General features: G+C 47.7%; 1 protein-coding gene across 1 annotated transcript in view; it reads right to left on the bottom strand.

Annotated features, from left to right (window-relative positions):
* The window catches only part of SAMD11 (sterile alpha motif domain containing 11), a 324,237-nt gene that overhangs the window by 234,851 nt on the left and 66,758 nt on the right, over nt 1–22,628 (bottom strand). The window contains exon 4 of the mRNA XM_075906866.1: nt 16,018–16,092. The gene's annotated coding sequence lies outside the window, so the exon portion shown is untranslated. The remainder of the gene's footprint in view (nt 1–16,017; nt 16,093–22,628) is intronic.

Below are 22,628 nucleotides of genomic sequence, written 5' to 3'. Positions count from 1 at the left end.
AGTATGGCAGGGATGAGGAAGTACGGGAGGCAGGTGGGCAGCAGCTGTGACCAGGGACAGCTGGTGGGCTCTCTCAGGCTGAGCTGGCAGACCAGATCACTGAGCCGACTGGGTACAAAAGGAAAACCTCAGGGGAAAGTGGGCCAGACTCTCAAGAAACAATGTCATTTTCTCAGGGGAGGCAAGGGGTCACTTTCTCCTATGTTCTTGGATTGTTTCCCTCCTCTACTTTCCACAGCTAGCATTGGCTTAGACAGATTTTCAAAGCACTCTCGAGGTGCTCAGCTCTTGGGAATTAGAATTTTCAAAAGTGCCTTATGTAATGTCCACACTAGGAAAACAGGCATGTTTTAACATGCTGAAAATCTCACTGGAGGGAAGGCAGTTGTAGTTTTAACATGTGTCAGCTGATTGAGGGAAACCCCTAAACCAAGGCTACTCAACTTTGGAAGCCCCAGGGACCACAATGATACTCACGGCACATGCCGAGGGCTGCAACTTACGTGTGGTTGCATAGACATGCAAATAGCTTCTTTCACAATGATGGGTATAAATACAAAGATTAAGGCAAGACTACCCAACACACAGGCCCCATTTAAGTCAGTTCTGCTGCTATTAATAAAATACAGTATTTACCCAATTTCCACCCATATAACAGCACTTTTAGGCTGTGTCTACACTACATGCCTCTGTCGGCAGAGGCATGTAGATTAGGGTTGTAGGCAAAGGTAAATGAAGCTGCGATTTAAATGATCGCGGCTTCATTTACATTTACATGGCTGCCGCGCTGAGCCGACAAACAGCTGATCAGCTGTTTGTCGGCTCGCCGCTAGTCTGGACGTTCCCCCTGTCGACATCAAAGCCCTTTGTCGGCAGCCCCGGTAAACCTCATTCCACGAGGAATAACGGGGCTGCCGACAAAGGGCTTTGATGTCGACAGGGGGAACGTCCAGACTAGCGGCGAGCCGACAAACAGCTGATCAGCTGTTTGTCGGCTCAGCGCGGCAGCCATGTAAATGTAAATGAAGCCGCGATCATTTAAATCGCGGCTTCATTTACCTTTGCTTAATAAACAAATCTACATGCCTCTGCCGACAGAGGCATGTAGTGTAGACGTACCCTTAATGAGCAATGACAGTCCAGGAATTTAGCTATTAAAACGCATAGCAACAGAAGACCATCATATTGACTCGCTGTTGTGGAGCGTGTTCCCAGTGGAGACCATGTTCAAAGGATCCCACCCACAGGCCACGTGATGAGCACCACGTAAACCCAGACTGCACTGCGGGCCACAAACAAACAGGCCACGGGCCACATGCGACCCGTAGGCCACGTATTGAGTAGCCCTGCCCTAAACTATCATTTTAATGTGCTGACTCTAACTCCCTAAAGCGCCTTGGAAAATCCCATCTTAGTCTGTCCAGCAGGTTCCTTCTTTCAGCTGCTTGATTTGGGGAACTAAGATACAGTACTGAGCAACTGGAGAAGAGAGAAAATGTTAAAGATCCAGGAGTAGCGGGAGCTGACCCTTCATCTTTGCAAGTTTCCCTGACAAAGCAGCACAGTTAACAAACCAAAGCTCCAACATGCCAAGAAAGTGAGTGGAAATCTGTCCTTTCTTCCTTCGGGCACAGACAGAAACACAACTAGCAAGTGCAAATGCACCATTTCGATTTATGGTGGGCATTGAAACCCCTAGTCTCAAAATGTGACGCTGCTCTTCCCCCATGACGTTTTGAGATCTGAAGAATGACACATTTGTCACCATAAAAAATATTCCAGCCTGAACAGCAAATGGTTTTAAGAGCAGAACTCCAACAAAAGGTGTTTCCCATCCAGGAGGAGGACGAGCACGGCTTTAAAACGCCATCACTAAATAAATCTCTTGCAAAAGGAAAGATCAGAGGCTAGATACAGAAGAATAAGCAGGAGAGAGAAAAAACATACCAGCCCTGGTCTCCCACAGCAGGAGACAATGCCCGTGGACACCACTGGCCACTCCTCAGATCTCATGAAGCAAGAGAACAGGGCCCTAGGACTTACTCATGGTTCTTGGTTGAGTAGGGGCTAGTGTGAGCAAATCCTGACCCTCCACACTCACTTTTGAACCAGTAAAGGGGGTTCCTTATGGGCTTTAAAAAAAAGTTAAAATTGGTGCTTGTGCAGAAAGCCATAGCTCTCTGCTTGTGCCCTAACACCTGCCTTCTTGTCTTGCAATACCTTGTGGAAGCTCTTTTGGGGGCAGGGATCTACATCATAATCAAATACTGATAAGGAGAACTAATATTAAGAGAGAAATTTTGTGTGTGTGTGTGGAGAAAGAGTCCCTACACACATGCAAAGAGAAGCAGATTCAAAGTAGATTCCTCCCCCCCCCCACACACACACAATTTTTGTGGTTAATATTTTGACTCCACCACCACACCCTCTCCCCTCCCCTCTGGCTGCAGCATAGAAAGACAGAAATTAAATATGTACAGGTATTATATTACCCAGGCGTCATGAATTGACACAGCTACTGTGTCTGTCAGTGTATGGAAAGACTTCCCCTTTAGTTTGTGTTGCCTTATGTCATGTAAACAATTAATGGAACAGGTGTTAACCTATCACAATTCACAACCAATCCCTTTCACCAGCACCTTCAAATAACTCCCAAGCCATGCTGGCCACTGTTTCCCTCGAAAAGGTCATTGCAGGATGAACACTAAAAACCGATCACCTCTAGAGATCATGCCCAGAGGGGCCACTGGGCTCATAACACTAGAGGCTGCGCTGCTTTACTGTCAGAGTAGAAACTGACTCCACAGACTTAGGCTACGTCTACACTGGCGGGTTGTTGCGATAGAAATATGCAAATGAGGCTAAGTGTGGAATATCACCGAGCCTCATTTGCATAACTAATGAGCCACCATTTTTACAGAAGAGGCTCTTGCGCCAGAAGGAGCATATACACTGCCCCTTCTTGCGTAAGAAAACCCCGCTTGCGCAATGCCCTTATGCTGATTATTTTCAGGAATAACAGCATTGCGCAAGAGGGGTTTTCTTGCACAAGAAGAGGCAGTGTAGACGCTTCTTCTGGTCCAAGAGCCTCTTCTGCAAAAATGGCAGCTCATTAGGTATGCAAATGAGGCGTGGCGATATTCCACGCTTAGCCTCATTTGCATATTTCTGGCGCAACAACCCGCCAATGTAGACATAGCCTTAGTGTTCCAGTCACCCCATTCCACTACGATTACAATGCACTTGCAAAAAGGGGAACTTCAAATGCTGTTACCTGGGCAGCTCTCATTTCCCATTCCCATGTCACTGGGAAGGCAAAGCTGCAGCACAGAGGCAAGAAAAACCCCATGGCATGTGCTGCAAGGAAACAAAAAGGGAGAAACCAAATTGTGTGTCCAGCATGACACCCCTCCACACATACACCAAACATACATAAAAGATGGGGATATCTGTTTGGATAGGTTGAGGGATGAACATGTGGGGGTAGAGGGAGAAAGACTTCAGGTTGTACATTGTGAGGGGCAGGGATCTGATTTTCCTACAGAATAAAGGACCTAGTGCCCCATGGGTACAATACAAAAGAGTCAGAGACAGACAGATGGATATAGATCAATAAAGGACAGTAGCATCGGGCACTTAGTTTTAATAGCATGCAGAGTCTGATGCACTCCCCGAATCCCAGGATTTATTAAACATGGCTCTGCCACTGCCACTTCTAACGCAACAAAGCTCAAAGTGTACAAGGAGCAGATTCTGCTTTTTATCTCCTTTGTTCCGTGGGCCTTTTGTAATCTGGAGCTGTCTGAGTGTGGGAGTGGGCCATGCCAATGAGCGACCACCTGGCAAGAGAACGCTTACGTATTTCGGCTTGGTTCCCCTCCCTTTCACTGGCAACTTGTATCATTTTTAACCGCCTGTTCTGTTTTTAAACTGCACTTGGAACCCAAAACGGGGGTGGGGCAGAACAGGTTTGGCAAAAAGTCTATAAAAGTCTTTAATTACCGAAGCATGAACAAGCCTTGTAAAAATGGGAGAACAGCTGATATAAGAGATGAGCAGCGAGGCCAGACTCCCACGCTCCATGTAACCAAGACACTGTGCCACAGCCATCTGTTGGCCCACCCTGTGAGCAGGTAAATACAGTACCATGACAGGTTGTGATCACGGGGTCTGCCTCCACACAGGAAGCATCTTTGCGTGCCCTTGTGCCTCTGTGGGCTGGTGGGGCTTTTATTGAATTTTTAATGTGACTTTAGTGCAGGTGAAATGTGCTAGGCTGATGGCAGTGGTGACATAAGGTTCTTTCCACCCATTACCCAGGTATTGTTCGGGTAGCAGCAGAAAAAGCTTCCCCTAGCATTGCCCTGGCAGTGTGCCTCATCCCCAACTTGGACAGACCTGCTGTAAAGTGGGAAGGGACTTTATTATCTATCAAGATCTTGGCCTCTCTAACAAGACGGCTGGCAAAGGGGGTCAATTAGTGCTAATTGCAGTGACAGGCTTTGGGACAGCCACCCTCTGGGGACCGGACCTAGAGCATTAAGCCTCTGTTATATGGTGTAGGAAGGTGTTGTTGGTTACAACTATTTAAATGAGGAAATAAATATACGTAAGAGACCCTCCAGAAGAACCCTTCAACCTCAGCTGGGAGCAGAGAACTGGCACAGATGGCAAACTCATCCTACCAGGAGCCTGCACAGAGCATCTCTTCCCATACAGTTGTCCTATCCCGTGCCTCTCACACCACTCCTTACAGTTAGAGCACCAGTTTCACAGTTTCTTAAACCATCAGACTAGCCAAGCACCACAGAACCTTATTTTATAAACTGACTGGAGACTGAGGAGCCCATAAAAAAGTCCACCATTACAGTTGATACCGTGTCTAAATCGCACTCTGGTGCATCACCTCGTTTTCTTCCTGTCTTTCAAGCCACTCCAAAGCACTGAAGGCATTGCAATGAGAATGTTTTTCAACTTGTTCTTCATCAGCATCACCGTCCTTCCATCATTGTTTTCCCCATTTGGATCAATGGTTCGGATAATTCCTCATTGGTGTGTTTGGGGTACATAAAATTGAGGTTCTGATTCATCCACTTGCAGCTGGTTGGCTCTTCTTGAGTCTCCAGGAGTAGTTGGCTATCCAGCAATTTGGGTAGCGTGATCCATCCGTTTACCCTATTATCCCAGGCAGCTGGGTGTGTTGGGAAACTCTGCCTAACTGCCTGAGCTGGGATTACCTCATTGTGTATGAGTAGCAGTGGAGGTCAAGGCATAAAATGATTCTTGGGCTGAGCTACCCAATTATAGTTCAGTAGCAAGGAGGGTCAAATTTCCCAATTACTGGATAGTTGGTAGTAGGGTCATGTTACCCAGGCAGTGGCTAGCGGGATTGGATGGATTATCCATTTACCAAGTGGATATTTAAATCACTGATGACTTTCGCTGAAATCCAAGGAAAAAGATATTTTCAATGATTATTAACAGAAATAAAACCAGTCAGTGTTATTTTTCACACCGTGTATGTATTTTGTTTCTCCATCTCTCCGTTCCTACCCCTCTCCCAACCTGTTTTGAATTTTTAATGCTTGCTGTTTCCAACGTCAGCTGTTTTCCTTGTGAAGGTTTTTGACATAACTTTATATCGTTATATCCTTTTGGTGGTGTTGTTCCCCTTTCTTCTTAGGAGCTCCGCTCCCCTAATGAAGCACGTCTCCTGCCAGGATAATATTAATATAAAAAAATAGATCCAGGGCTGCAGTGAATAACAGTGTTTGTGCGTAATTAGGAATGTGGGTGCCACACAAAAATGATCTAGCTGCCTGTTCCTCATGGGCTCCCCATAGGTATCCTTTTCCCTGAAAATCTGCACAGTATTTGTATCACTCCAACACCATCATGTGGCAAAGCATTAAGCAGGCTTGGGAGACATTTGCTTTTCAAGGACCAAAGGAGAGAGATGAAACCTTTCGTTCTATGGGGAAATTGGACATAGAACAGGGCTATGACTATGAGAAGTCGGTATTCTAAAATTCCCCAGTGAGAGTTTTTTTAATCTCTCCGACCCATAAACTCTCAATAAAGGAGTAGACACTTGATTCCTGGTGTTGATAAAGAGCACCAGGCTAGCCCATGACAGGCCCAATGCCAATGATGTCGGCTATTTTGCCTTTAACAGATCCCCTTCCAGCACTGACTCTTCAAAAGCGTGAGAGTCCATTAGTGGCATGTGCACGTTAGCTTCTTTCAGCAGCAGCTATAGAAAAGCCTCACAGTATCTTTGTCTGTTCTAAAAACCACAGCCTCGTCGACCGTTAGTGATTCTGAACATTTGGACCCCTCTTCTGGTCTTCCAGAGGCGGCCATGAGTGAGACGTTCCATGGTCCCTCAGGAGCAGAACTGTTTAACTGGAGAACCTCAATAATGTATCTTCATTCCCCTCCTCGCCTTAAAAATAATAAACTTTGCACTTCTAGGCAGTAAGACAAATACTTGCAACTCCTAAAGCAACTTTCCTCCAAAGCGCTCTCACTTCCGTATAAGCCTTAGTTAAATAAGCCTCAAAACATCCCTGGGATGGAGGAAGAGAAATATGATAATCTCAGCCTTACAGACTGATATGAGGAAGAGTGAATCTTTTAAAGATGTACAGCTAGACCATGGCAGAGATGGGAGAGAGCCCAGGAGTCCGGATACCCCATTCTCTGCACTATCTGCCCCCTAAGCCTTTCTCCCCAATATCTATGCAAAACGAACACTCTAATCATACACTGGAGCCCTGTGGATAACATTCATGTGAGGCCCCTCTAATGCTCACCATCATGCATTAACATTCATTTGGTCACACAGTCCAAAAATCTGTGAGCTCTCTGAAAGAGGCAAACCAGAGCCCCTAAAAAAGCAGCTGCCGTTTTGCTTCATCCTCCATTCTGTATGCCTGCTTGTTGTTGTGTGCCAGGAACATTAGTCTCTGGTCCCCACTGCGATGTATCAAACAGATGCTTTTCAGTGTTGAAGGCATGTTGTGTGTACATCCACCAGCTGCTGGGGATGAGCACACGGCCAGCTCTCTCCCCCACAGGTATTGGGAAGCCCACAAGCTTCAGCTGAAAGCACCAGATTTCTAGCCCAGCCAATACTGGGATGTGAGTAGGCTATTAGTGCAGACTTATTCCCTGAGAAACAGCTACCTCTGGAATTTATAATGAGTAGCCATTATCAAAAGTAGTGTAGGTGCATTTAAACATTTTACCTGTTGGCTCGGTATCTACTCCCTAGAGCAGTGGTTCTCCACCAGCAGCCCTAGCTGCACACAGCTGCAGCCCCTGAGACACCCTTAGGGTTATACAGATGGTATCTATATAAGGTCTGGATGCAGCCCACATAACACACAGCGAGCTGCATGTGTGGCCCACAATGGCAAATAGGTTGATGATAACTGCTCTAGAATAACTCTAAGGACTATGTTACTGCACACACAGTAAGATGCAAATACACCTCTTGGCAAACAATACAGTGAATAGAAGGACCAGGCCTGCCTCACCTGGGATACCCAGCAGCTAAACTCAACTGTAGGGATGTGTGATGGGGCGGCCCCGCCCCACACTCCAGCCCCAGGAAACCACCTGGCTCAGGGGGCGGAAAGGGCTGTGCCCACGCCACCATACTAGGCATGCTCCCAGGAGGCCCCAGGTATAAAGGTTTGCAGTCCTGTTCAGTCGGGGCAGACAGCCGACAGAGCAGGAGCCAGGGCCCAACCTCCAGAGCCGACGACCCGTCAGCCAGAGAGGGAGTCGTCAGGCCCAAGCCTGGCTCGGCCCCAGCATCGGAGCCGCCAGCCACACGGGACCCAGGCACCGAGTCGGAAGGTGCTACAGACACCAGGCTAGCGCCAACAGGTGGGACGCTGCCGACCAGGGGAAGGGGCATAATTCAAACATTCTTTAATTCCCTCGGCCCATAAAAAGAAATAGAATTTGAGTTGCAAATCCCAGGAGGCCACAATAAGTAGATGTAAGTCACTGCAAATTACTGGGCTCTACTAACCCTCATTTGACTACAATAGAATAGAATCAGGCCAATAGACAGATGAACACAATTTGGATCTCAAGCAAAAAATGCTGGGTGGGTAGGTGGGGGGAGAGCATAGGAGGAGATACCACCGAACAGGACACAGTGATCACTCAGCCTAGAGATAAGCAGGCTTTGGAAATGATGAAAGCGCTGATATTTATAGAGGGGGCAGGTCGGCGCTTTCTGTGAAGTGCAGCCGTTTTGTTAAAGCTGAGCAATCAGCGAGCTCAGTAGCCCGTTTCATGAAATGGGGAACCTAACCCACGGATGGATCCAGCTTGTGCAGCTAGGGCAGCGATGAGCAACCCGCGGCCCACAAGGGATCATTGGGGTTCCATGCATGACCCACAAGACGTTTTGTTTATCATTGTCCATGTACAGGGTTGCCACATTCTGCTGGTTTCAGTCTGCGTCGTTTTTTCCCTACTGTTATTACTAAAGTGACACACACGAAAAGCCAGGCCACGTGAAGGGAGGTGGATGCTGACTGCACACAACATTGACTGGGAGAGCCGTGTGCTCCCTCTGCATCCAATCAAAGCCCGGCTACAGTTCCATTGGCACCCCCTGCAAATTCTAGGTACGCAAGTGCAGGGAGCAAAACTGCTCTATCCGGGGAGACCATCTTTGTTACAACAATCTTGCAGCTCACTGAGATGGAGGAGGGCCACTCATGCAGCCCACTCACGAGCCCAGGTGGCCCATCACTGAGCTAGAGTGTTCCAAAGAGGTTTTTTCTCATCTGCTCCTTTCTTTGTTCAAAACTATTCTTATAAGTCATTTTTAGTGCTCATGAAAGTGAATTACAGGCCGACTAGTACCAGACATTGCTCCCCACACACGGCTCTGCCTACATACCTCAAAGCCCCTCTTCTTCGTCAGTCCCAGAACCTGCAAATGGCTCAGTTCTCACCTATCCCAGCCCGTTATCCTCAGTCCTGGCTACAACAAACTGCCGAGAATTGCCAGCGCTCCAACTTGGCAGGCTGAGCTTGGACACCCTTCTCTCTGCAGATTTCACTTCTTACCTCGATAAGGGTTTGTTTTCTCCACCTCCCACACGGCCCTCTGCCCAAGACCATTCCTCCTGTGGAACAGTGGCAATGCAAACACAAAAAGCTTCTGATCAGTAGAAATGGCAGTCCCAGAAAACAAAGCTTTAGGGGCCCATGGGAGGAGGCATGCTGGGACTGGACATAGAGTTTTCACAAGCAGGACTGAGGGTGCAGTGGGGTAGGGGGAAGGGATGTGAAAGTGTAACCAGCGATGAATCCAGGCTCATTGGTTAATATGCACAGTTACACACAGCCCTCTTCCCCATGCTGCTGCCTCTGATACAGAGGCAGCAGCACAGGAGGGCAGGTGGCTTCTGGGGAGACATCCGCCCCCTTTTCCCCCGCATGTAACCGTTGACATTTTCAGTGGTTACACAATTACATAATTAAATGCATTTTAACATCCCTACTAGGGGGCCAACCAGAGACCACCTACTACTTAAGAACTTCCTGTTCTCTTCTGATCCCCACCAAACCCCTCCACAGTTCCATGTCCTCAAAGACCTATGCTTCCTCCCGCCCCCACAGCCGATCTCTTCTTCCCCTGCACGTTAAACTGGGGACCCATCTGTATGTCCTGACTCTGTGGTACACGGGGTACCTAAACAAGCTAAATTCTCAGAGTGCAACAGTTCACATGAGGTCAGGATGTGCAGCGCCCCAGGTGCTCCTGGGAGCTAGCCTGCGTGTGTTACATGGCAAGGGGTACACGGCACACTCAGGTCCAGCCCTGGCAGAGCCAGGTACAAGGCCACACTAGTGCAGGAGGCAGCCTTTATAGATGCTGGTAGTCTGTCGGGCAAAGAGAGCTCAGTCAAGCTCAGAACAAGAGTGGCTGAGACACTTGCATATTCCTGGACTATGAAGATGTCTCATCACCTGGTCAGTCGATATGATCTGTAATCCAGCCCAATCCAGCCGCTCTGCTCAGTGTCTCTGTCTGCATTATCCTGTGGCCCTTGAAAACTAACTTTGGGAGCGTTGCTTTGTCTCTACTCCAAATGGTTTCCCTGGGGCTACCCCCCCAGATGAGCCAAGACTGAGCAATGCAGGGTCTTGTTCACCAGTTTACTACTTTAAACTATCCTTGCTCCTCTCGGAGGAGGCACAGAATAAGAGCGTAACAGCAAAGCCAAGGACTGGAACACCCACTGGCCCTTGTCAACCTCACGCCTAGATCAGCTGATTACAATGACAGGTACAGAGCAATGTGTAACAATCTGCCTCTTCACTGCCAGCAGACAGCACCACCTCTAGGCCCCTCCCATTCCCTGCCATCCTGTGCTTCCAGGTAGCTGGGAGCCAAGCTATAGACATCTAATTCACTGTTTGGCAGTTGCTCACCCTTCCCGGTTTGCCCGGCGGAGGCACACCTGCTCTGCTGCTGCGTGCCCCAGGTGCATCCTGTCGCTCCAACCATTTTAACAGAAGGGAAGAGGGCAAGACAGCACAAGAGGAGAATCATAAGGGAAAGAGTTGCCCAGCTGCTGTTATTTATATGTGCTAGGTGCCTCACAGCCATGTGAGAAGATGAAATTCCTGCCCCAGCGAGTTTACAGCAAGCCAGAAGCAGTTTGCCAGGCTTAGCCCCTGGTGGGTCACCAATACTTTATTCTCCTGAACATCTGCAGGGAGGGCTGCTTGCAGCTCCTGCTGGCCATGGATCGCCGTTTCCAGCCAATGGGAGCTGCGGGAAGCAATGTCCCGGTCTGTGCCGCTGCCTGCAGCTCCCATTGGCTGGGAATGGTGATCTGCGGCCAATGGGAGCTGCAAGCGGCCATACCTGTGGACAAACAGGTGAATAAAGCACTGGTGGCCCACCAGGAGCTAACCCTGGTGAACTTCCTTCACTCCATGGGCTGCTTATTGCCCACCTCGGTTTATAGTCTAATGTCGCTTCCTCTTCTCTCACCCCTCTCTCTAGGAACATGTCTAATGGGACTATCAAGAGCCAAAGAGAGAGGAAAGAAGGTCCGGTGGTTCAGACCCTGGCCTCGGACCTGGGAGATCCAGGCTCAATTTCCTGCTCTACCACCAACTTCCCCTCTCTATGCCTCAGTTCTCCAATGGCAACAAGGGGATAATAGCACTGCCCTGCCTCACCAGGGTGTTGTGAGGGTAAATCCATTAAAGAATGTGAGATACTCAGAATTCGACAGCAGTGAGGGCCAGATGAGTACCATCGAAAGAATTACACACAGGACAGGTAAGATTCTGGATCTGAACGCCACTGAATATTGGGAATGTGCAGCTCCCATTCCAAACTCAGCAAATCAGGCTCCTTTCAAGCTGGGCAGACCTGGGAACCTTTGAACCAAACACCCTGACCATCAGAGAAGCTGGGACATAAGGCCAGGATCCAAGGATGAAAGTAACTTACAATTTCTCACAGGTGCTGTCCTATTGCAACCCAGGTCCCTGCCAGCTCTTTCAATAGCTCCGTGCTGGCTTTTGCCACAGCTCAGCCAGCTCTTGCCGGAGCTGCGCACCAGGGCACCCCCACTTCCGTTCACCTCTGCCAGCATCTGAACTCTGTGACCTGGGCCCATCTCAAGGCACTATGAGCTCTTTGGGGCAGGGACAGTTCCTTCGTCCTCTTTCTGGACACACTGTGATTGCTTCTGTAATGCCAATAATATACCAGTTGCATAATAACTATCAGCCAGGAAGTCCTGTACAAAGCAAACCCCATGCAGAGGTGGGAGGCATATATGAATGAGTAGCGTTAGATTGTGGCCTGGAAGTTATTTTCTGGCAGCCAAGCCATTTGACAGTGTTAACAAAATAGTTCTTTGTAGAGGGTATATTCTGCCCTCTTTAAAAACGCCTTTTCCTCCATAGGAACAGCATTCACACAACACTGATGCCACTGTCTCCCCCTTCCAAAACTTCCCTCCCACCCACTTAAAACAAAACAAACAAACAAACTCACTCTACAACAAGAGTTTTGACCATATAGCACTCTAAGTCCACTAAGGACTTCGCTACGTTTACTGATTTTCCATGGAAGGGACTCAGATGCTATGGTGTTGGGCAACACTATAAAAACCTGAGAAAAAGAGAAAGATTGGACTTTTCAAGGGACTGAGAGACTGTGTGCAGAAGAAGGTGGCTTGACACAGACAACAGCTTTAAAGCAGGGGTAGGGAACCTTTTTTTGCGTCGGGGGCCGCTGATCCACAGAAAAATCAGTCGGGGGCTGCACATAAGTGACAAGCAAAAAACCCCGAAACCTGCAAATGACAGGGCCCCCAAGTGAAAAGGAGACAGACAATCCCCACATGCCCCTCAGGAGGACCCAGGTGAGTGGATTTTGTGTGCTCCAGCCCTGCAGACAGCTGGCGGTAGGACTGGAGTGCCAGTGCGGGCTCCTCAATGTGTGTGTGGTTGTGGGGGGTGGGGGCCCTGAACCTCAGAGACCAGATCCAGGCAAGGTAGGGGCTGCATACGGCCCCTGGGCCTTAGGTTCCTCCCCCCTGCTTTAAGGGGAGAATGATATCTTGCTGTCCTGAATACACTACAAGACCTGCATTGTGGTGATCCAAGGAAACAATGGGGACACAGACAGAGATGTGACCGCACAGATTATTTGAAGAAGGTGGCTTGCAAACGCTGTTTATGATTATTTCCGGAATCAGGAGGGGACTAATCAGCCCAGGTGAAACTGTGCCACGTGGATTGTCCTGCGGCTGATAAGTTACTGTACAGCCCATCCCAAGCAGCTAAGCTGATCCTGGTTAGGAGGTACTGGCTTGTGCTGTATTAATATGCAAAGTGTGCCTGCCTTCCCAATTAAATGGAAAATGCTATGATTAAAACCAGAAGATATTAGATGGATAGTGCTGAACTATGGGCTTTATAGCCTACCTACAGAAGCCCCACAGGAGTACTGATGGAGTACATGCCAGGGAGATTACCAAAGGAAAATCAGAGACAGGAATGGAAAGTGCTTGGGGAAGCAGGAGAGAGAGAGAAAATGAGGCAGCTATTTACGGGAGGATGTAATTAACACGATACTTCATCATGGTCTGCAAGACATGGGCCCTCTGGGCCTCACAGATCGGGGGCGGGAGGGGAGGGGAGACCCGACCACCCACACCAACTGGAGCTAATCCTGGTTGCACATCTTGAAGGGAATAGGCAGACAAACTCATGGGAGCCGAAGTCTGGTACCAGCTCCAGAGGGGGAATGGATCCTGGCATAGGGCCCAGAGAAAGCCACAGTTCTTGGGAGCAGAGCCCTGGGACTGGGCTTACAGGGGGCAGGAGTATTTTCCCCTCTAGCAGGGCCTTGGCATCAGCCTGTGCGTTCCTATCACCTCAATGGAACAAGAGGGGAGAAGCAGCAGAGCAATAAAGCGTGACAGTTAATTAAACCCATGAAGAGGAGAGAGAATGAACCAGGAGGGATTAATAGCTGATTGGCGAATCCCCTTTTCCCTGCTATAAGGGGCTCGCACTGAATTCCCCACCTGCCTGGAACCCTCCCTGCTGTGCTCTGCATCTCAGCCCTGGGCCATGCGATCAGGTACCTTCCCCCCCCACTTTCTCCTCCTTCCCATCTCGGAATGCTGCCCCTCGTCACTGACGTACTCTGCGCCCGTGTTTCATGACTTGTGTTTAATTAACAGTGATGGCAAAGTCAGGTATATTTATGGGGGCTTCTAATCCTCACACTTATATTTCAGTTGCTATGGGTTTCCTTCCAGAGTTCCTTCCTTCTTCTTCCCCACCCCCACTACATAACTTGCACCAGAATGAAACCGAACACATTCTGCTAGTATAATTGGCTATATATTTTAGGAGTCCATCTATCCCCGAGCACTGAGACAAGAGTCCTTCAAATAACAGCCATGGGGAGAGAAACCATTAAAGAATGGAGCCAGAAATACTTCTCTTTCATCCAATTGTAAAGCCAGTGGTCAGCAGGAGGGACTGAACCTGCAACCTTAAGGGCTAAAACCATGTACCTCTAGAGCACAAGCTAAAAGCCCGCTGCCCCACCGCTAAAGCTGTAAAACAGACTTCACTCTCCTTCTCAGTGCCTCTGAGTTACACAATGTCTGGTGTGAAATTGTTACAGGCAACAAGCCTGATTCTGGAAAGGGGCGGAGCCTGAAGCTGGTATGGGGCTTGGTGTCTCAGGGGTCCCAAGTGTGCTTGATTGCCCAGTCTAAAGTGTTGCCACATACATCACCCATCAGGGAATAATGTGATCCCTGGCTGGGCTAACCAACAAGTGTCCTGATGGGCAGCACTAATGAGGTACAGATGCCTGATGCATGTCAGCAAAGAAGGGATGACACTGAATTGTCTCTCCATTGTACTCTCCCATGGAAATACCCACAGGAAAACATTCTGAGGTGCAGGAAATCCCGCAAGGGCTGGCTCGCATTGCTTTTGGCAGACCTTCCTCTAAAGGGGATAGGATAGGTGGTCCATGAGGAAAGCAGGGGGTTCAGTCACTCAGCTGTATGGGTTCCCTTGTCACATCCGTCCATCTACCCCCTGTGGATGCTTTCATCCAAAGATCTCACAGGGTATGTCTACACTAGCCCCCTAGTTCGAACTAGGGTGGCTAATGTAGGCATTCGAAGTTGCAAATGAAGCCTGGGATTTAAATATCCCGGGCTTCATTTGCATCTTCCCGGGCGCCGCCATTTTTAAAAGTGACTGTGGGGTAGGGAAGTACCACTAGCCAATCACCCCATACCACCTCAGCGGCAGAGCCAAGAATAGAACCCATTTCTTCTGCCTCCTTTACCCTATATCTCCCTGTATCTTAACTAGGGAGACTGAACCACCCTCCCAAGCAAAGAGTCAGTCCCAAGGTTTAGAACTTGAGTGGTCTATATGAGGAACTCGGGAACTAGCAGCTCACTATGGCTATGTCTACTCAGCAGCGTTACTTCGGAATAACTAATGTTATTCCGAAATAATTAAGAGTGCATCTACACTACATGCCTTTATTTCAAAATAATGGTGAGCTGGAGTTACTTCTTACTCCAGCTCCTGTAACCCTCATTTCACGAGGGGTAAGGGAAGTCGAAAGAAGAGTGTTCTTCCTTCAACTACCTGCTGCGTAGACAGCACCAAAAGCTGAGTTAAGCTATTTTGACTTCAGCTATGCAATTGACATAGCTTAACTTGCGCAGCTGAATTCGACGTTAGCCCTGCTGTGTAAACGTACCCCACCTGTCCAGTGCATCTTCCATCTTCAAAGGATCACTATCCAGAACATTGCAGAACCCACTTTACACACACAGACATAACTTCAAGTGTTGACCAGCCTTCCACAAAATGTACATATACTGCCATGATTCAGGAAATCAAAGGCTTTTTTTTTTTTTTTGGCCCGTTAGTACCTGGTGATTGGCTATATCTGAGCAAGGGGAACCATATTTAATTTAAAAAGTTCATTTTCTGTCTAGCTACAACTTCAACATTCAACAACAGGGCTAGATTCTGATCCCACTGAGCACTACTTTACTCTACCAGTGAGACTCTTAATGGAGTAAGGTGCTAATTAACATAAGTAAAGGTATCTGAATCTAGCCTCAGTCCACTGGGATGGCTGACCCACTTTGGGCACAGACTTCACTGTCAAGAGAAGGAACAAAATATGCACGTATTTAACAGTCTACGAACAGCACCAAAACAAAGATAAGCATGTCCCTCCCATCTGCACATGGGACTTCCTTTGCCCAAAGGCAATAGAAATACGTATTTCGACTCAAGGTTGACAGCTCGATTCCTGCACAAAAGTTATTAATCAATGGCATGCAAAAGGACAGCACACTTTGCACACTGCAAAACCATCATCCCAAGGAACCCTCCAGCTCAGCAGAGACACCAAGAGTGGGAAGGGGAAGGGGAAGGAGACTGACTTACCCTCTTAACCCTGGAGTGGATCACGGCAGGTCAATCTTAGGTGGGGGAAGGAGACTGCATTGCTTATTGCTGTACCTGTTTGGGGATAAAAAGGAGAGCCCAGTTTAGCACTTGGTAAGAATGCTAAATTGTCACATTTATTTATTTAAAAACAAACCCCAAAAGCCTATATTAGCCAGCACTCAGTTGAGGAACAATCGAAACGTGGTGTCTGTATCCAAGATCCCAGTCAAAAGGGGATGTTCTCTGTGTGGGTGAGGCTGAAACAGGAACCAAAAGAGTATTGTCAATATATAGTGAGCCCAGAGATAATGTCAGCAGCTGTAGCTCACCCAAGGGGCTTTCTTCCATGGTGATCTATAAAGGGGGAATAAAAACTAGCTGGGATCTAGTTCTGCAGCAGCCGAGCTCTGAACACTCCCCTTGATGGCAATGGAAACTGGCTGTCGGGAATGGCAGTATTCATAAGCGGGCCTGGGAAAAGCTGGGGGTAAATTTCTCACACTGAAGATGTTTTGCACTTTGCAGGATCGGGTTCATAAAGATTCTACCATGAAAATGTTTATTTAAACAGGGAGACCCTTCCACATAACCTAATGATAAACATACAGGCTAAAAAAACATTTCCCCTTTATCCAAACTTCCATCGACCCAAACAGATCTCACGGACTCCCCATTCCCTGTTGAATTTAGATAAAACGGCATAAAATGAGAGAGATCGCTCAAGACAATTTCCGCATTTCTTTTAAAGCACTATTTTTAAAGGAAGAAAAGGACTCTAGAAGGAGGGGATGGAATTAGTATCCATAAAGTTGTGATACAAGTGCTCCCCGCAGAAAACACACAGGGAGGGCTGAATGGTACTTTGCTCGCTCACTTGCACGCTTGCTCATTTTTCTCTCATTTCTCTCTGGTGGCGAGAGCTGGCATCCCATCTCTAATTCAGAATTTCTCACATTCTCTAAGTTTATGTCCACCATTAACATTATTTAAACATCACCTTATTTTTTTCCCCTTCCTTCTTCTAGGCATTTCACAGTCAAGTTACTTTTTTTTTTTTAATGATAGTTTATTAAGAAAAGCTGACTATACCTCTGCTCCGTCTGCTGGAACAGCTCTGGCAAATAAAAAACCCACCTCGCAGGAGACAGTTTTATTCTGTTGATCGGAAGTCTGCCAGCCCAATTTATGATTGAACATAAGATCTCCAAATCTGAATTTATGTCTTGTAGTATAACGACAGGTCAATGAGATTAAAAGTATGTTCATGAGAGAGCTGTAAGGCAATTTGAGTTTCATGGGTCTGTGGTGATTGGACGTTCAGTCTAAGAAAACCTGCCTTAATAAAACACTTGCAGTCCCCGGAAACAATCTGCACATTTTTCATTATTGCAGCCTTGCTGTGGTCTCCTTTACAAACACCCCCCAGAGAGGGAGAGCGCGAGAGAGAAAGCAAATCTCCCCCTCCTCCCCTATTTGAATGAATCCATCAGAGAAACTGCGCCGATAATAAATGGGCTGAATTAACAATGGGAACATTTTTTTTTTCAGGATCAAATGGTTCAGACTATGTAATGGGGGAAGGAGGGGCGGAGAAGGATGAAAATCCAAACTTTGCAGAGACAAAAGTGTTCTGGCCGGTTATCCACACCCCAAATGAAAAATATATGGGGTTTAAAAATGCAGACCAATGGCCTTGATACTTATAGAGTGAAATTCACTCCACATGTGGAGTCCTGTGCACTCCAGAACCCCTCTTATGCCTTTAATTTGGGGTTCAAGTAAGGCTTTACCGGCACACACGGCCTCATTTGGTCCATCTGAACTGAGCAAACTTTTTCAATGGATACAGCTCCTAGCTGCAAAATTCTCAAGATCCTCAAAGATCCGGTGATAGGGTTAGATTTCACATTTCAGGTGTTGGTTCAGCCCATTATGGGTTGCAAAACTTCAGGTTGAGATTCAAGCTATCCCAAAGTTGGGAGGGCACAAAGCCAGGGGGTGGGGGTGCAGAATGTTACAGTGACAGAGAAGATGAGATCTGGAGCCAATGTTGTCCTGGGGCTCCAGGCAGCTTGAGGCCACAATTTCAGTTCAAGCCCACCTCTGCTCATCCATATTTAGGTTCATTTACAAGAGGCATCTCAATGTCAAGGGCAAAATGGGACATTAGACATACAGGAGTAGTGCGGGGACAGGAAATGGTCATTACAAGATGTTTGCACAGCTCCGAGTATGATGGGAGAATGAGCTCAGCTGCAGCCCTTAGGCGCGGTTATAATTAAAATAATAAATAGCTTGAATGGATCTATCTAAACTAATCTAGGTATTTATACTAAACCAATCACAGCTGCATGCTGAGTACTGTGGTAGGATCTGAATGGTTAATAAAGAATACACAGGAGTCCACTACTAAAGAATGCTGTCTCTCTAGAAAGCTAGAAAAACCACTGTTCTCTAGGTCCCCATCTCCAGAGTAGTGTAAAGAAATGCCAAAAGAGACCTGTTTTCCAAATCCAGTTCTGGTGCAACCCAAGATGGTGGAAATCTCATGAGCACTGATAGGTGAATGAGAAGGCTGATAATTCTGGATGATGGAAATATCATGCCATCAACTGATCTCACCAGATTTCTGCATTCTGGAGCCAAGATCTCACCAGAACACCTGACTAGATTTTTGGCATTGTCCAACTTGACCCTTTCCCCAGCTCTGGTATGAATCCAAATTTCCCATAGCTAATCCAGTTTCAGAACTGAACACTTCCTCCTTTCTAGACACCACAGGTGAAGACACACATAGCAGGGAGCCCTCAGCAGTGTGAACAAATCCTCCAAAAAGTTGTTTTGCCTTTTTTGCTTTGAACCTGTTTTGTTCCTTTTCAATCTCTCAAATGTTCAGGAACGTTTAATTCAGGAAACGTTCATGGGACTTGCACATCTGGTGATAGGGAAAAGGAACCAGGATTCACTTCCACTTGCGTAATGCAGAACTGAACCAAACTCTTCATTTCCCTGATGCATCTAAGATCTTCCAGCCCAGAAACGAGTGCCCTAAAGTCACCAAGGTCTGATTTTAAGAGATGCCAAGAACCCACGACTCCAGCTGCCTTCAATAAGCATTGTGGGTGCTGAGCCAATTGGTTAATAATGCTAAATAAACAGAACAGGAGTGCGGAGAATACAAAACATACCTGAGAACTCTAGAAAAGCTGAGTGAAGGAGTCTGAAAAAGGAGAGGGGGTGTAACAAGATGGTGGCGGGTCGTGACCTTCCCTGAGCTTATTTAACTAGAAGAGTCAGCCCTGCTATTTGGCTGCCTCTGTCAAAATAAAAGAAGCTTCTAAATCCAGGTTCCCTGTGTAGTTGCCCCATGCAATGCTCCAGGGGCCAGTGCATGTTTGTTGAGCAAACCCACCTCGGATAGGAGAGGAGATACCAGGATGTTCCTGCTTTGTCTTTGTTTAACAATCTGTTTTGTTGTCAGGCAGGGCAATCCGCCAAAAAAAGTTCCTCTTGCCTAAGCTTCATGGGCGGACTGCCTTCAGAATTTATACAAATAAAAGAAGAAACTAAAAGTGCCGGCAGCACCGATCTGATTACAGAGTCATTTATTTTCTGGTCGTTAATAATTTGTGCAATAAAAGATTGCATGCCTTTCTGAGTTAGTAGGAGTTATTGGCACAAATTTCCCTCCACACTGGTGTGAGTCTGTGCTTGGAACATAAATTATTAGTTTCTTATCGCTTTCCTCTTCATTTTTCATGCTGCCACGGCGAGATCGCCAGAAGCCAACCCCTGAGTCTCGATCTTATTTTATGCTGCAGGAGAGAAGCAGCGAAGGCGGTTATTCTGTCTTTAATTACACAAGCCTGCTCTGTAACAACCCCTTCCCTACCTCGGTACTGGCAGGTGTATGCACTGTTTTGTGTTTGTATATATGCAATGGCCTGTGGAGATAGGCAGGTAACTCTGCCATCCACCAACTACATTTCTAATGAAAGCGGTGCTTGGAGCCATCAAATGACAAGCTTCCACCACCCTGCCAGCTTCTGTCAGATATCCATCTGGAATACGAGTGAGACGGTCACATGTGTGTGCATCTCAGTGAACAACCCAGCTGGCTGTAGTGTGTGCATACACATGCAGTGGGGCGGTGAGCATGGGAAGAGTATTTATTCATCACCATTGAAGAGCAAGAGGCAAGTATCAGCACGCACACACCCTCTGTGCATTGGTGCCAGTCGGCCATATTATGAGTCCTACACAAGGTCCAATCAAAGGCAGAGAGGTTTGATGCCAACTGCTGAGGAAAAAAAGGGGTGCGTCTCTTCAGCTGTCAACACTGCAGAGCTTTTCCGGGATACCAGAGGCATCCCGGAAAAGCTATGCCACGTCCAAGGAACGCGACCGCTTTTTGGGAACAATTACCAAAAAACGGATGTGTTGTTTTGCACCCCTGTAATCCTCATTGTATGAGGAAGAAGGGATATGTCGAAAGAGGAGGTTTTTCCAAAATTTGGCCCCTTGTAGACGGGCCAAATTTAGGAAAAGCCTCTTCCGAAAGAAAAGCGGAAAAAGATACGCAAATTGCAAACTGCAATTTGCGTGTCTTTTTCTGACTTTTCGTTGCAGTCTAGACATAGCCTTCCTGACATCCAGAAGGGGAGGTACCATGGCTACAGAAAGGGACTCCGATCAGCAGATCTCAGTTTCTCTATCTGCCAATTGGGATACTTACCCACCTAAAATACCTTGAGCTCTATGGATGGAATGTGATAAGCATGAGGATGTACTTAAAGATACCACACTGACAAAGGTTCTGTGAGCAGGAGTGTCCTTTTTCTGAGAGACCTGGCATGGAGCAGGTGTTCTTGAGGTCACCACTACTTTGGCATATGCCATAGTTCACACAAATTCCACATACAAAATTCTCGATCTTCTTCATATTGTGGCCCAACAGTCAGCGCCTTTCAGTGCATCTGTAGTGGGACAGCTGCCCTACTCTGGCCAGAAGGGGTTAAAAGAGGCTGAGGGAAGCCTGCCCAGAGCCCTGGCCAATCAGGCAAGGACTTAGAAGGAGTCAATGAGAAAGTGGCTTACTGGGGAAGCCCTGTTTATAAAGAGCTGCTCAGCCTGGCAGAGAGCAGTTGGGTCCTGACCAGTGTTGGTGGAGGACAAGCTCCCAGAGAAGGTGAAGCACCTTGAGCAGAGCAGAGCAGTGCTTGGCAGACTCAGGGGAGCTAGAAGGAGGCTCTGGTCTGATATCTCCCAAGCTATGACCTTGATATAAGGACTGAGAAGGTGCAAGGGGTTATGGGGAAGTAGCTTAGGGAACAGGAGGAAGAGAAGGAGGGCAGGACAAGGCTGCTACCTGAGGGTCACTGGACTGGAACCCAAAGTGGTGGGCAGGTCTAGGTCTTCCCTTCCCCCTTGCACGGCACCTAGCCACACTGAAGAGTGGCCTTTATAGACTTTGGCTTTCCCCTGCGGGGAGAGGCTGGACTGGGGCTGCAGTTGGCCATGGTGGCAGAGGGTGAGACTGAGGGCTGCCGATACCCCCAGAAGGGGTGAGCAACTGGAGCAGTGAGCACTGCCAGAGAGCAGTGTCTTGAGGAGGACGCTGTGGTCCTGGGAGGGACGTGAGTCCAGAATTAGAGTGTGGAGAGAGCGCAGAGTGATAGTGCGTGAGACACCAGCCAGAAGGGGGTGCCCTGCTGAGGACTGAGTTAATTCCCCGAGTGACCAGCAGGACGCGCCACAGCCATGAGTCAACACCATTACGTCTCCGTGGGTTATGTCCCAGAAATTCCTCCCGACACTGCCTGCTCAACTTCAGAGTCCCGCAGAAGGCATCACCAGAAAGGGTGCACTACATGATGCAGTGACCTGAGCCATCTGCACTTGCAAAGGGCTGATCAACCCCTGCACTTTGAAGAGTGGAGCCTGGAATGGGGAATCTGGACTTGGCACAAATTTCCCTCTACACTGGTATGAGTCTTTGCTTGGAATGTAAATTACTTGTTTCTTATTGCTTTCTTCTTCATTTTTCCTGCTGCCACAGCTCTTCATTAAGGGGCTACCACCAATGTTCCTTCTCACTTTTTTCCATCAATGTGCAGAATACATTTTGCTACGTGTACCAAAACATTTGAAGATGTGCACCATCAGTTGAAACACGTTGCCCTCTGTGGGAGGCTGAGAGTGCTCTGCTAATCAGCTGGTGGCATTTGAATCTCTCTCGGGTGGCCACCCAAGCACTCAGCTTATAAGGAATACAGATCACTACCCAGATTCGGAACCGCAATTCTATATAGAACACTCTGCAACACACTACAGCGTGCTGACCTGGCCTTCAGATTTATAGATCCCCCTCCGCACGCTTTTCTTGTATGGTGACTCCAATCACTCCTGTGGCCACAGTGGAAGCCCCGTATCTTCTCTCCCAGATGATGTCCTAGATATTTGGAATGCCAAATACCTGCTCTGGAGCTGTTAGTGGGAGAGGAGGAATGGTGGGGCTCTAGCCAGATGTGTATTCCAAAGGGCACGTGTGCACTAAACTCCAGTGGAGCTGAATGCTGGATACCACAGAGAATTTGACTTATCCTTAC

The sequence above is a fragment of the Pelodiscus sinensis genome, chromosome 23 (assembly GCF_049634645.1).
Source record: "Pelodiscus sinensis isolate JC-2024 chromosome 23, ASM4963464v1, whole genome shotgun sequence".
Classification (NCBI taxonomy): domain Eukaryota; kingdom Metazoa; phylum Chordata; order Testudines; family Trionychidae; genus Pelodiscus; species Pelodiscus sinensis.
This window is presented reverse-complemented; position numbering and strand designations above follow the sequence as displayed.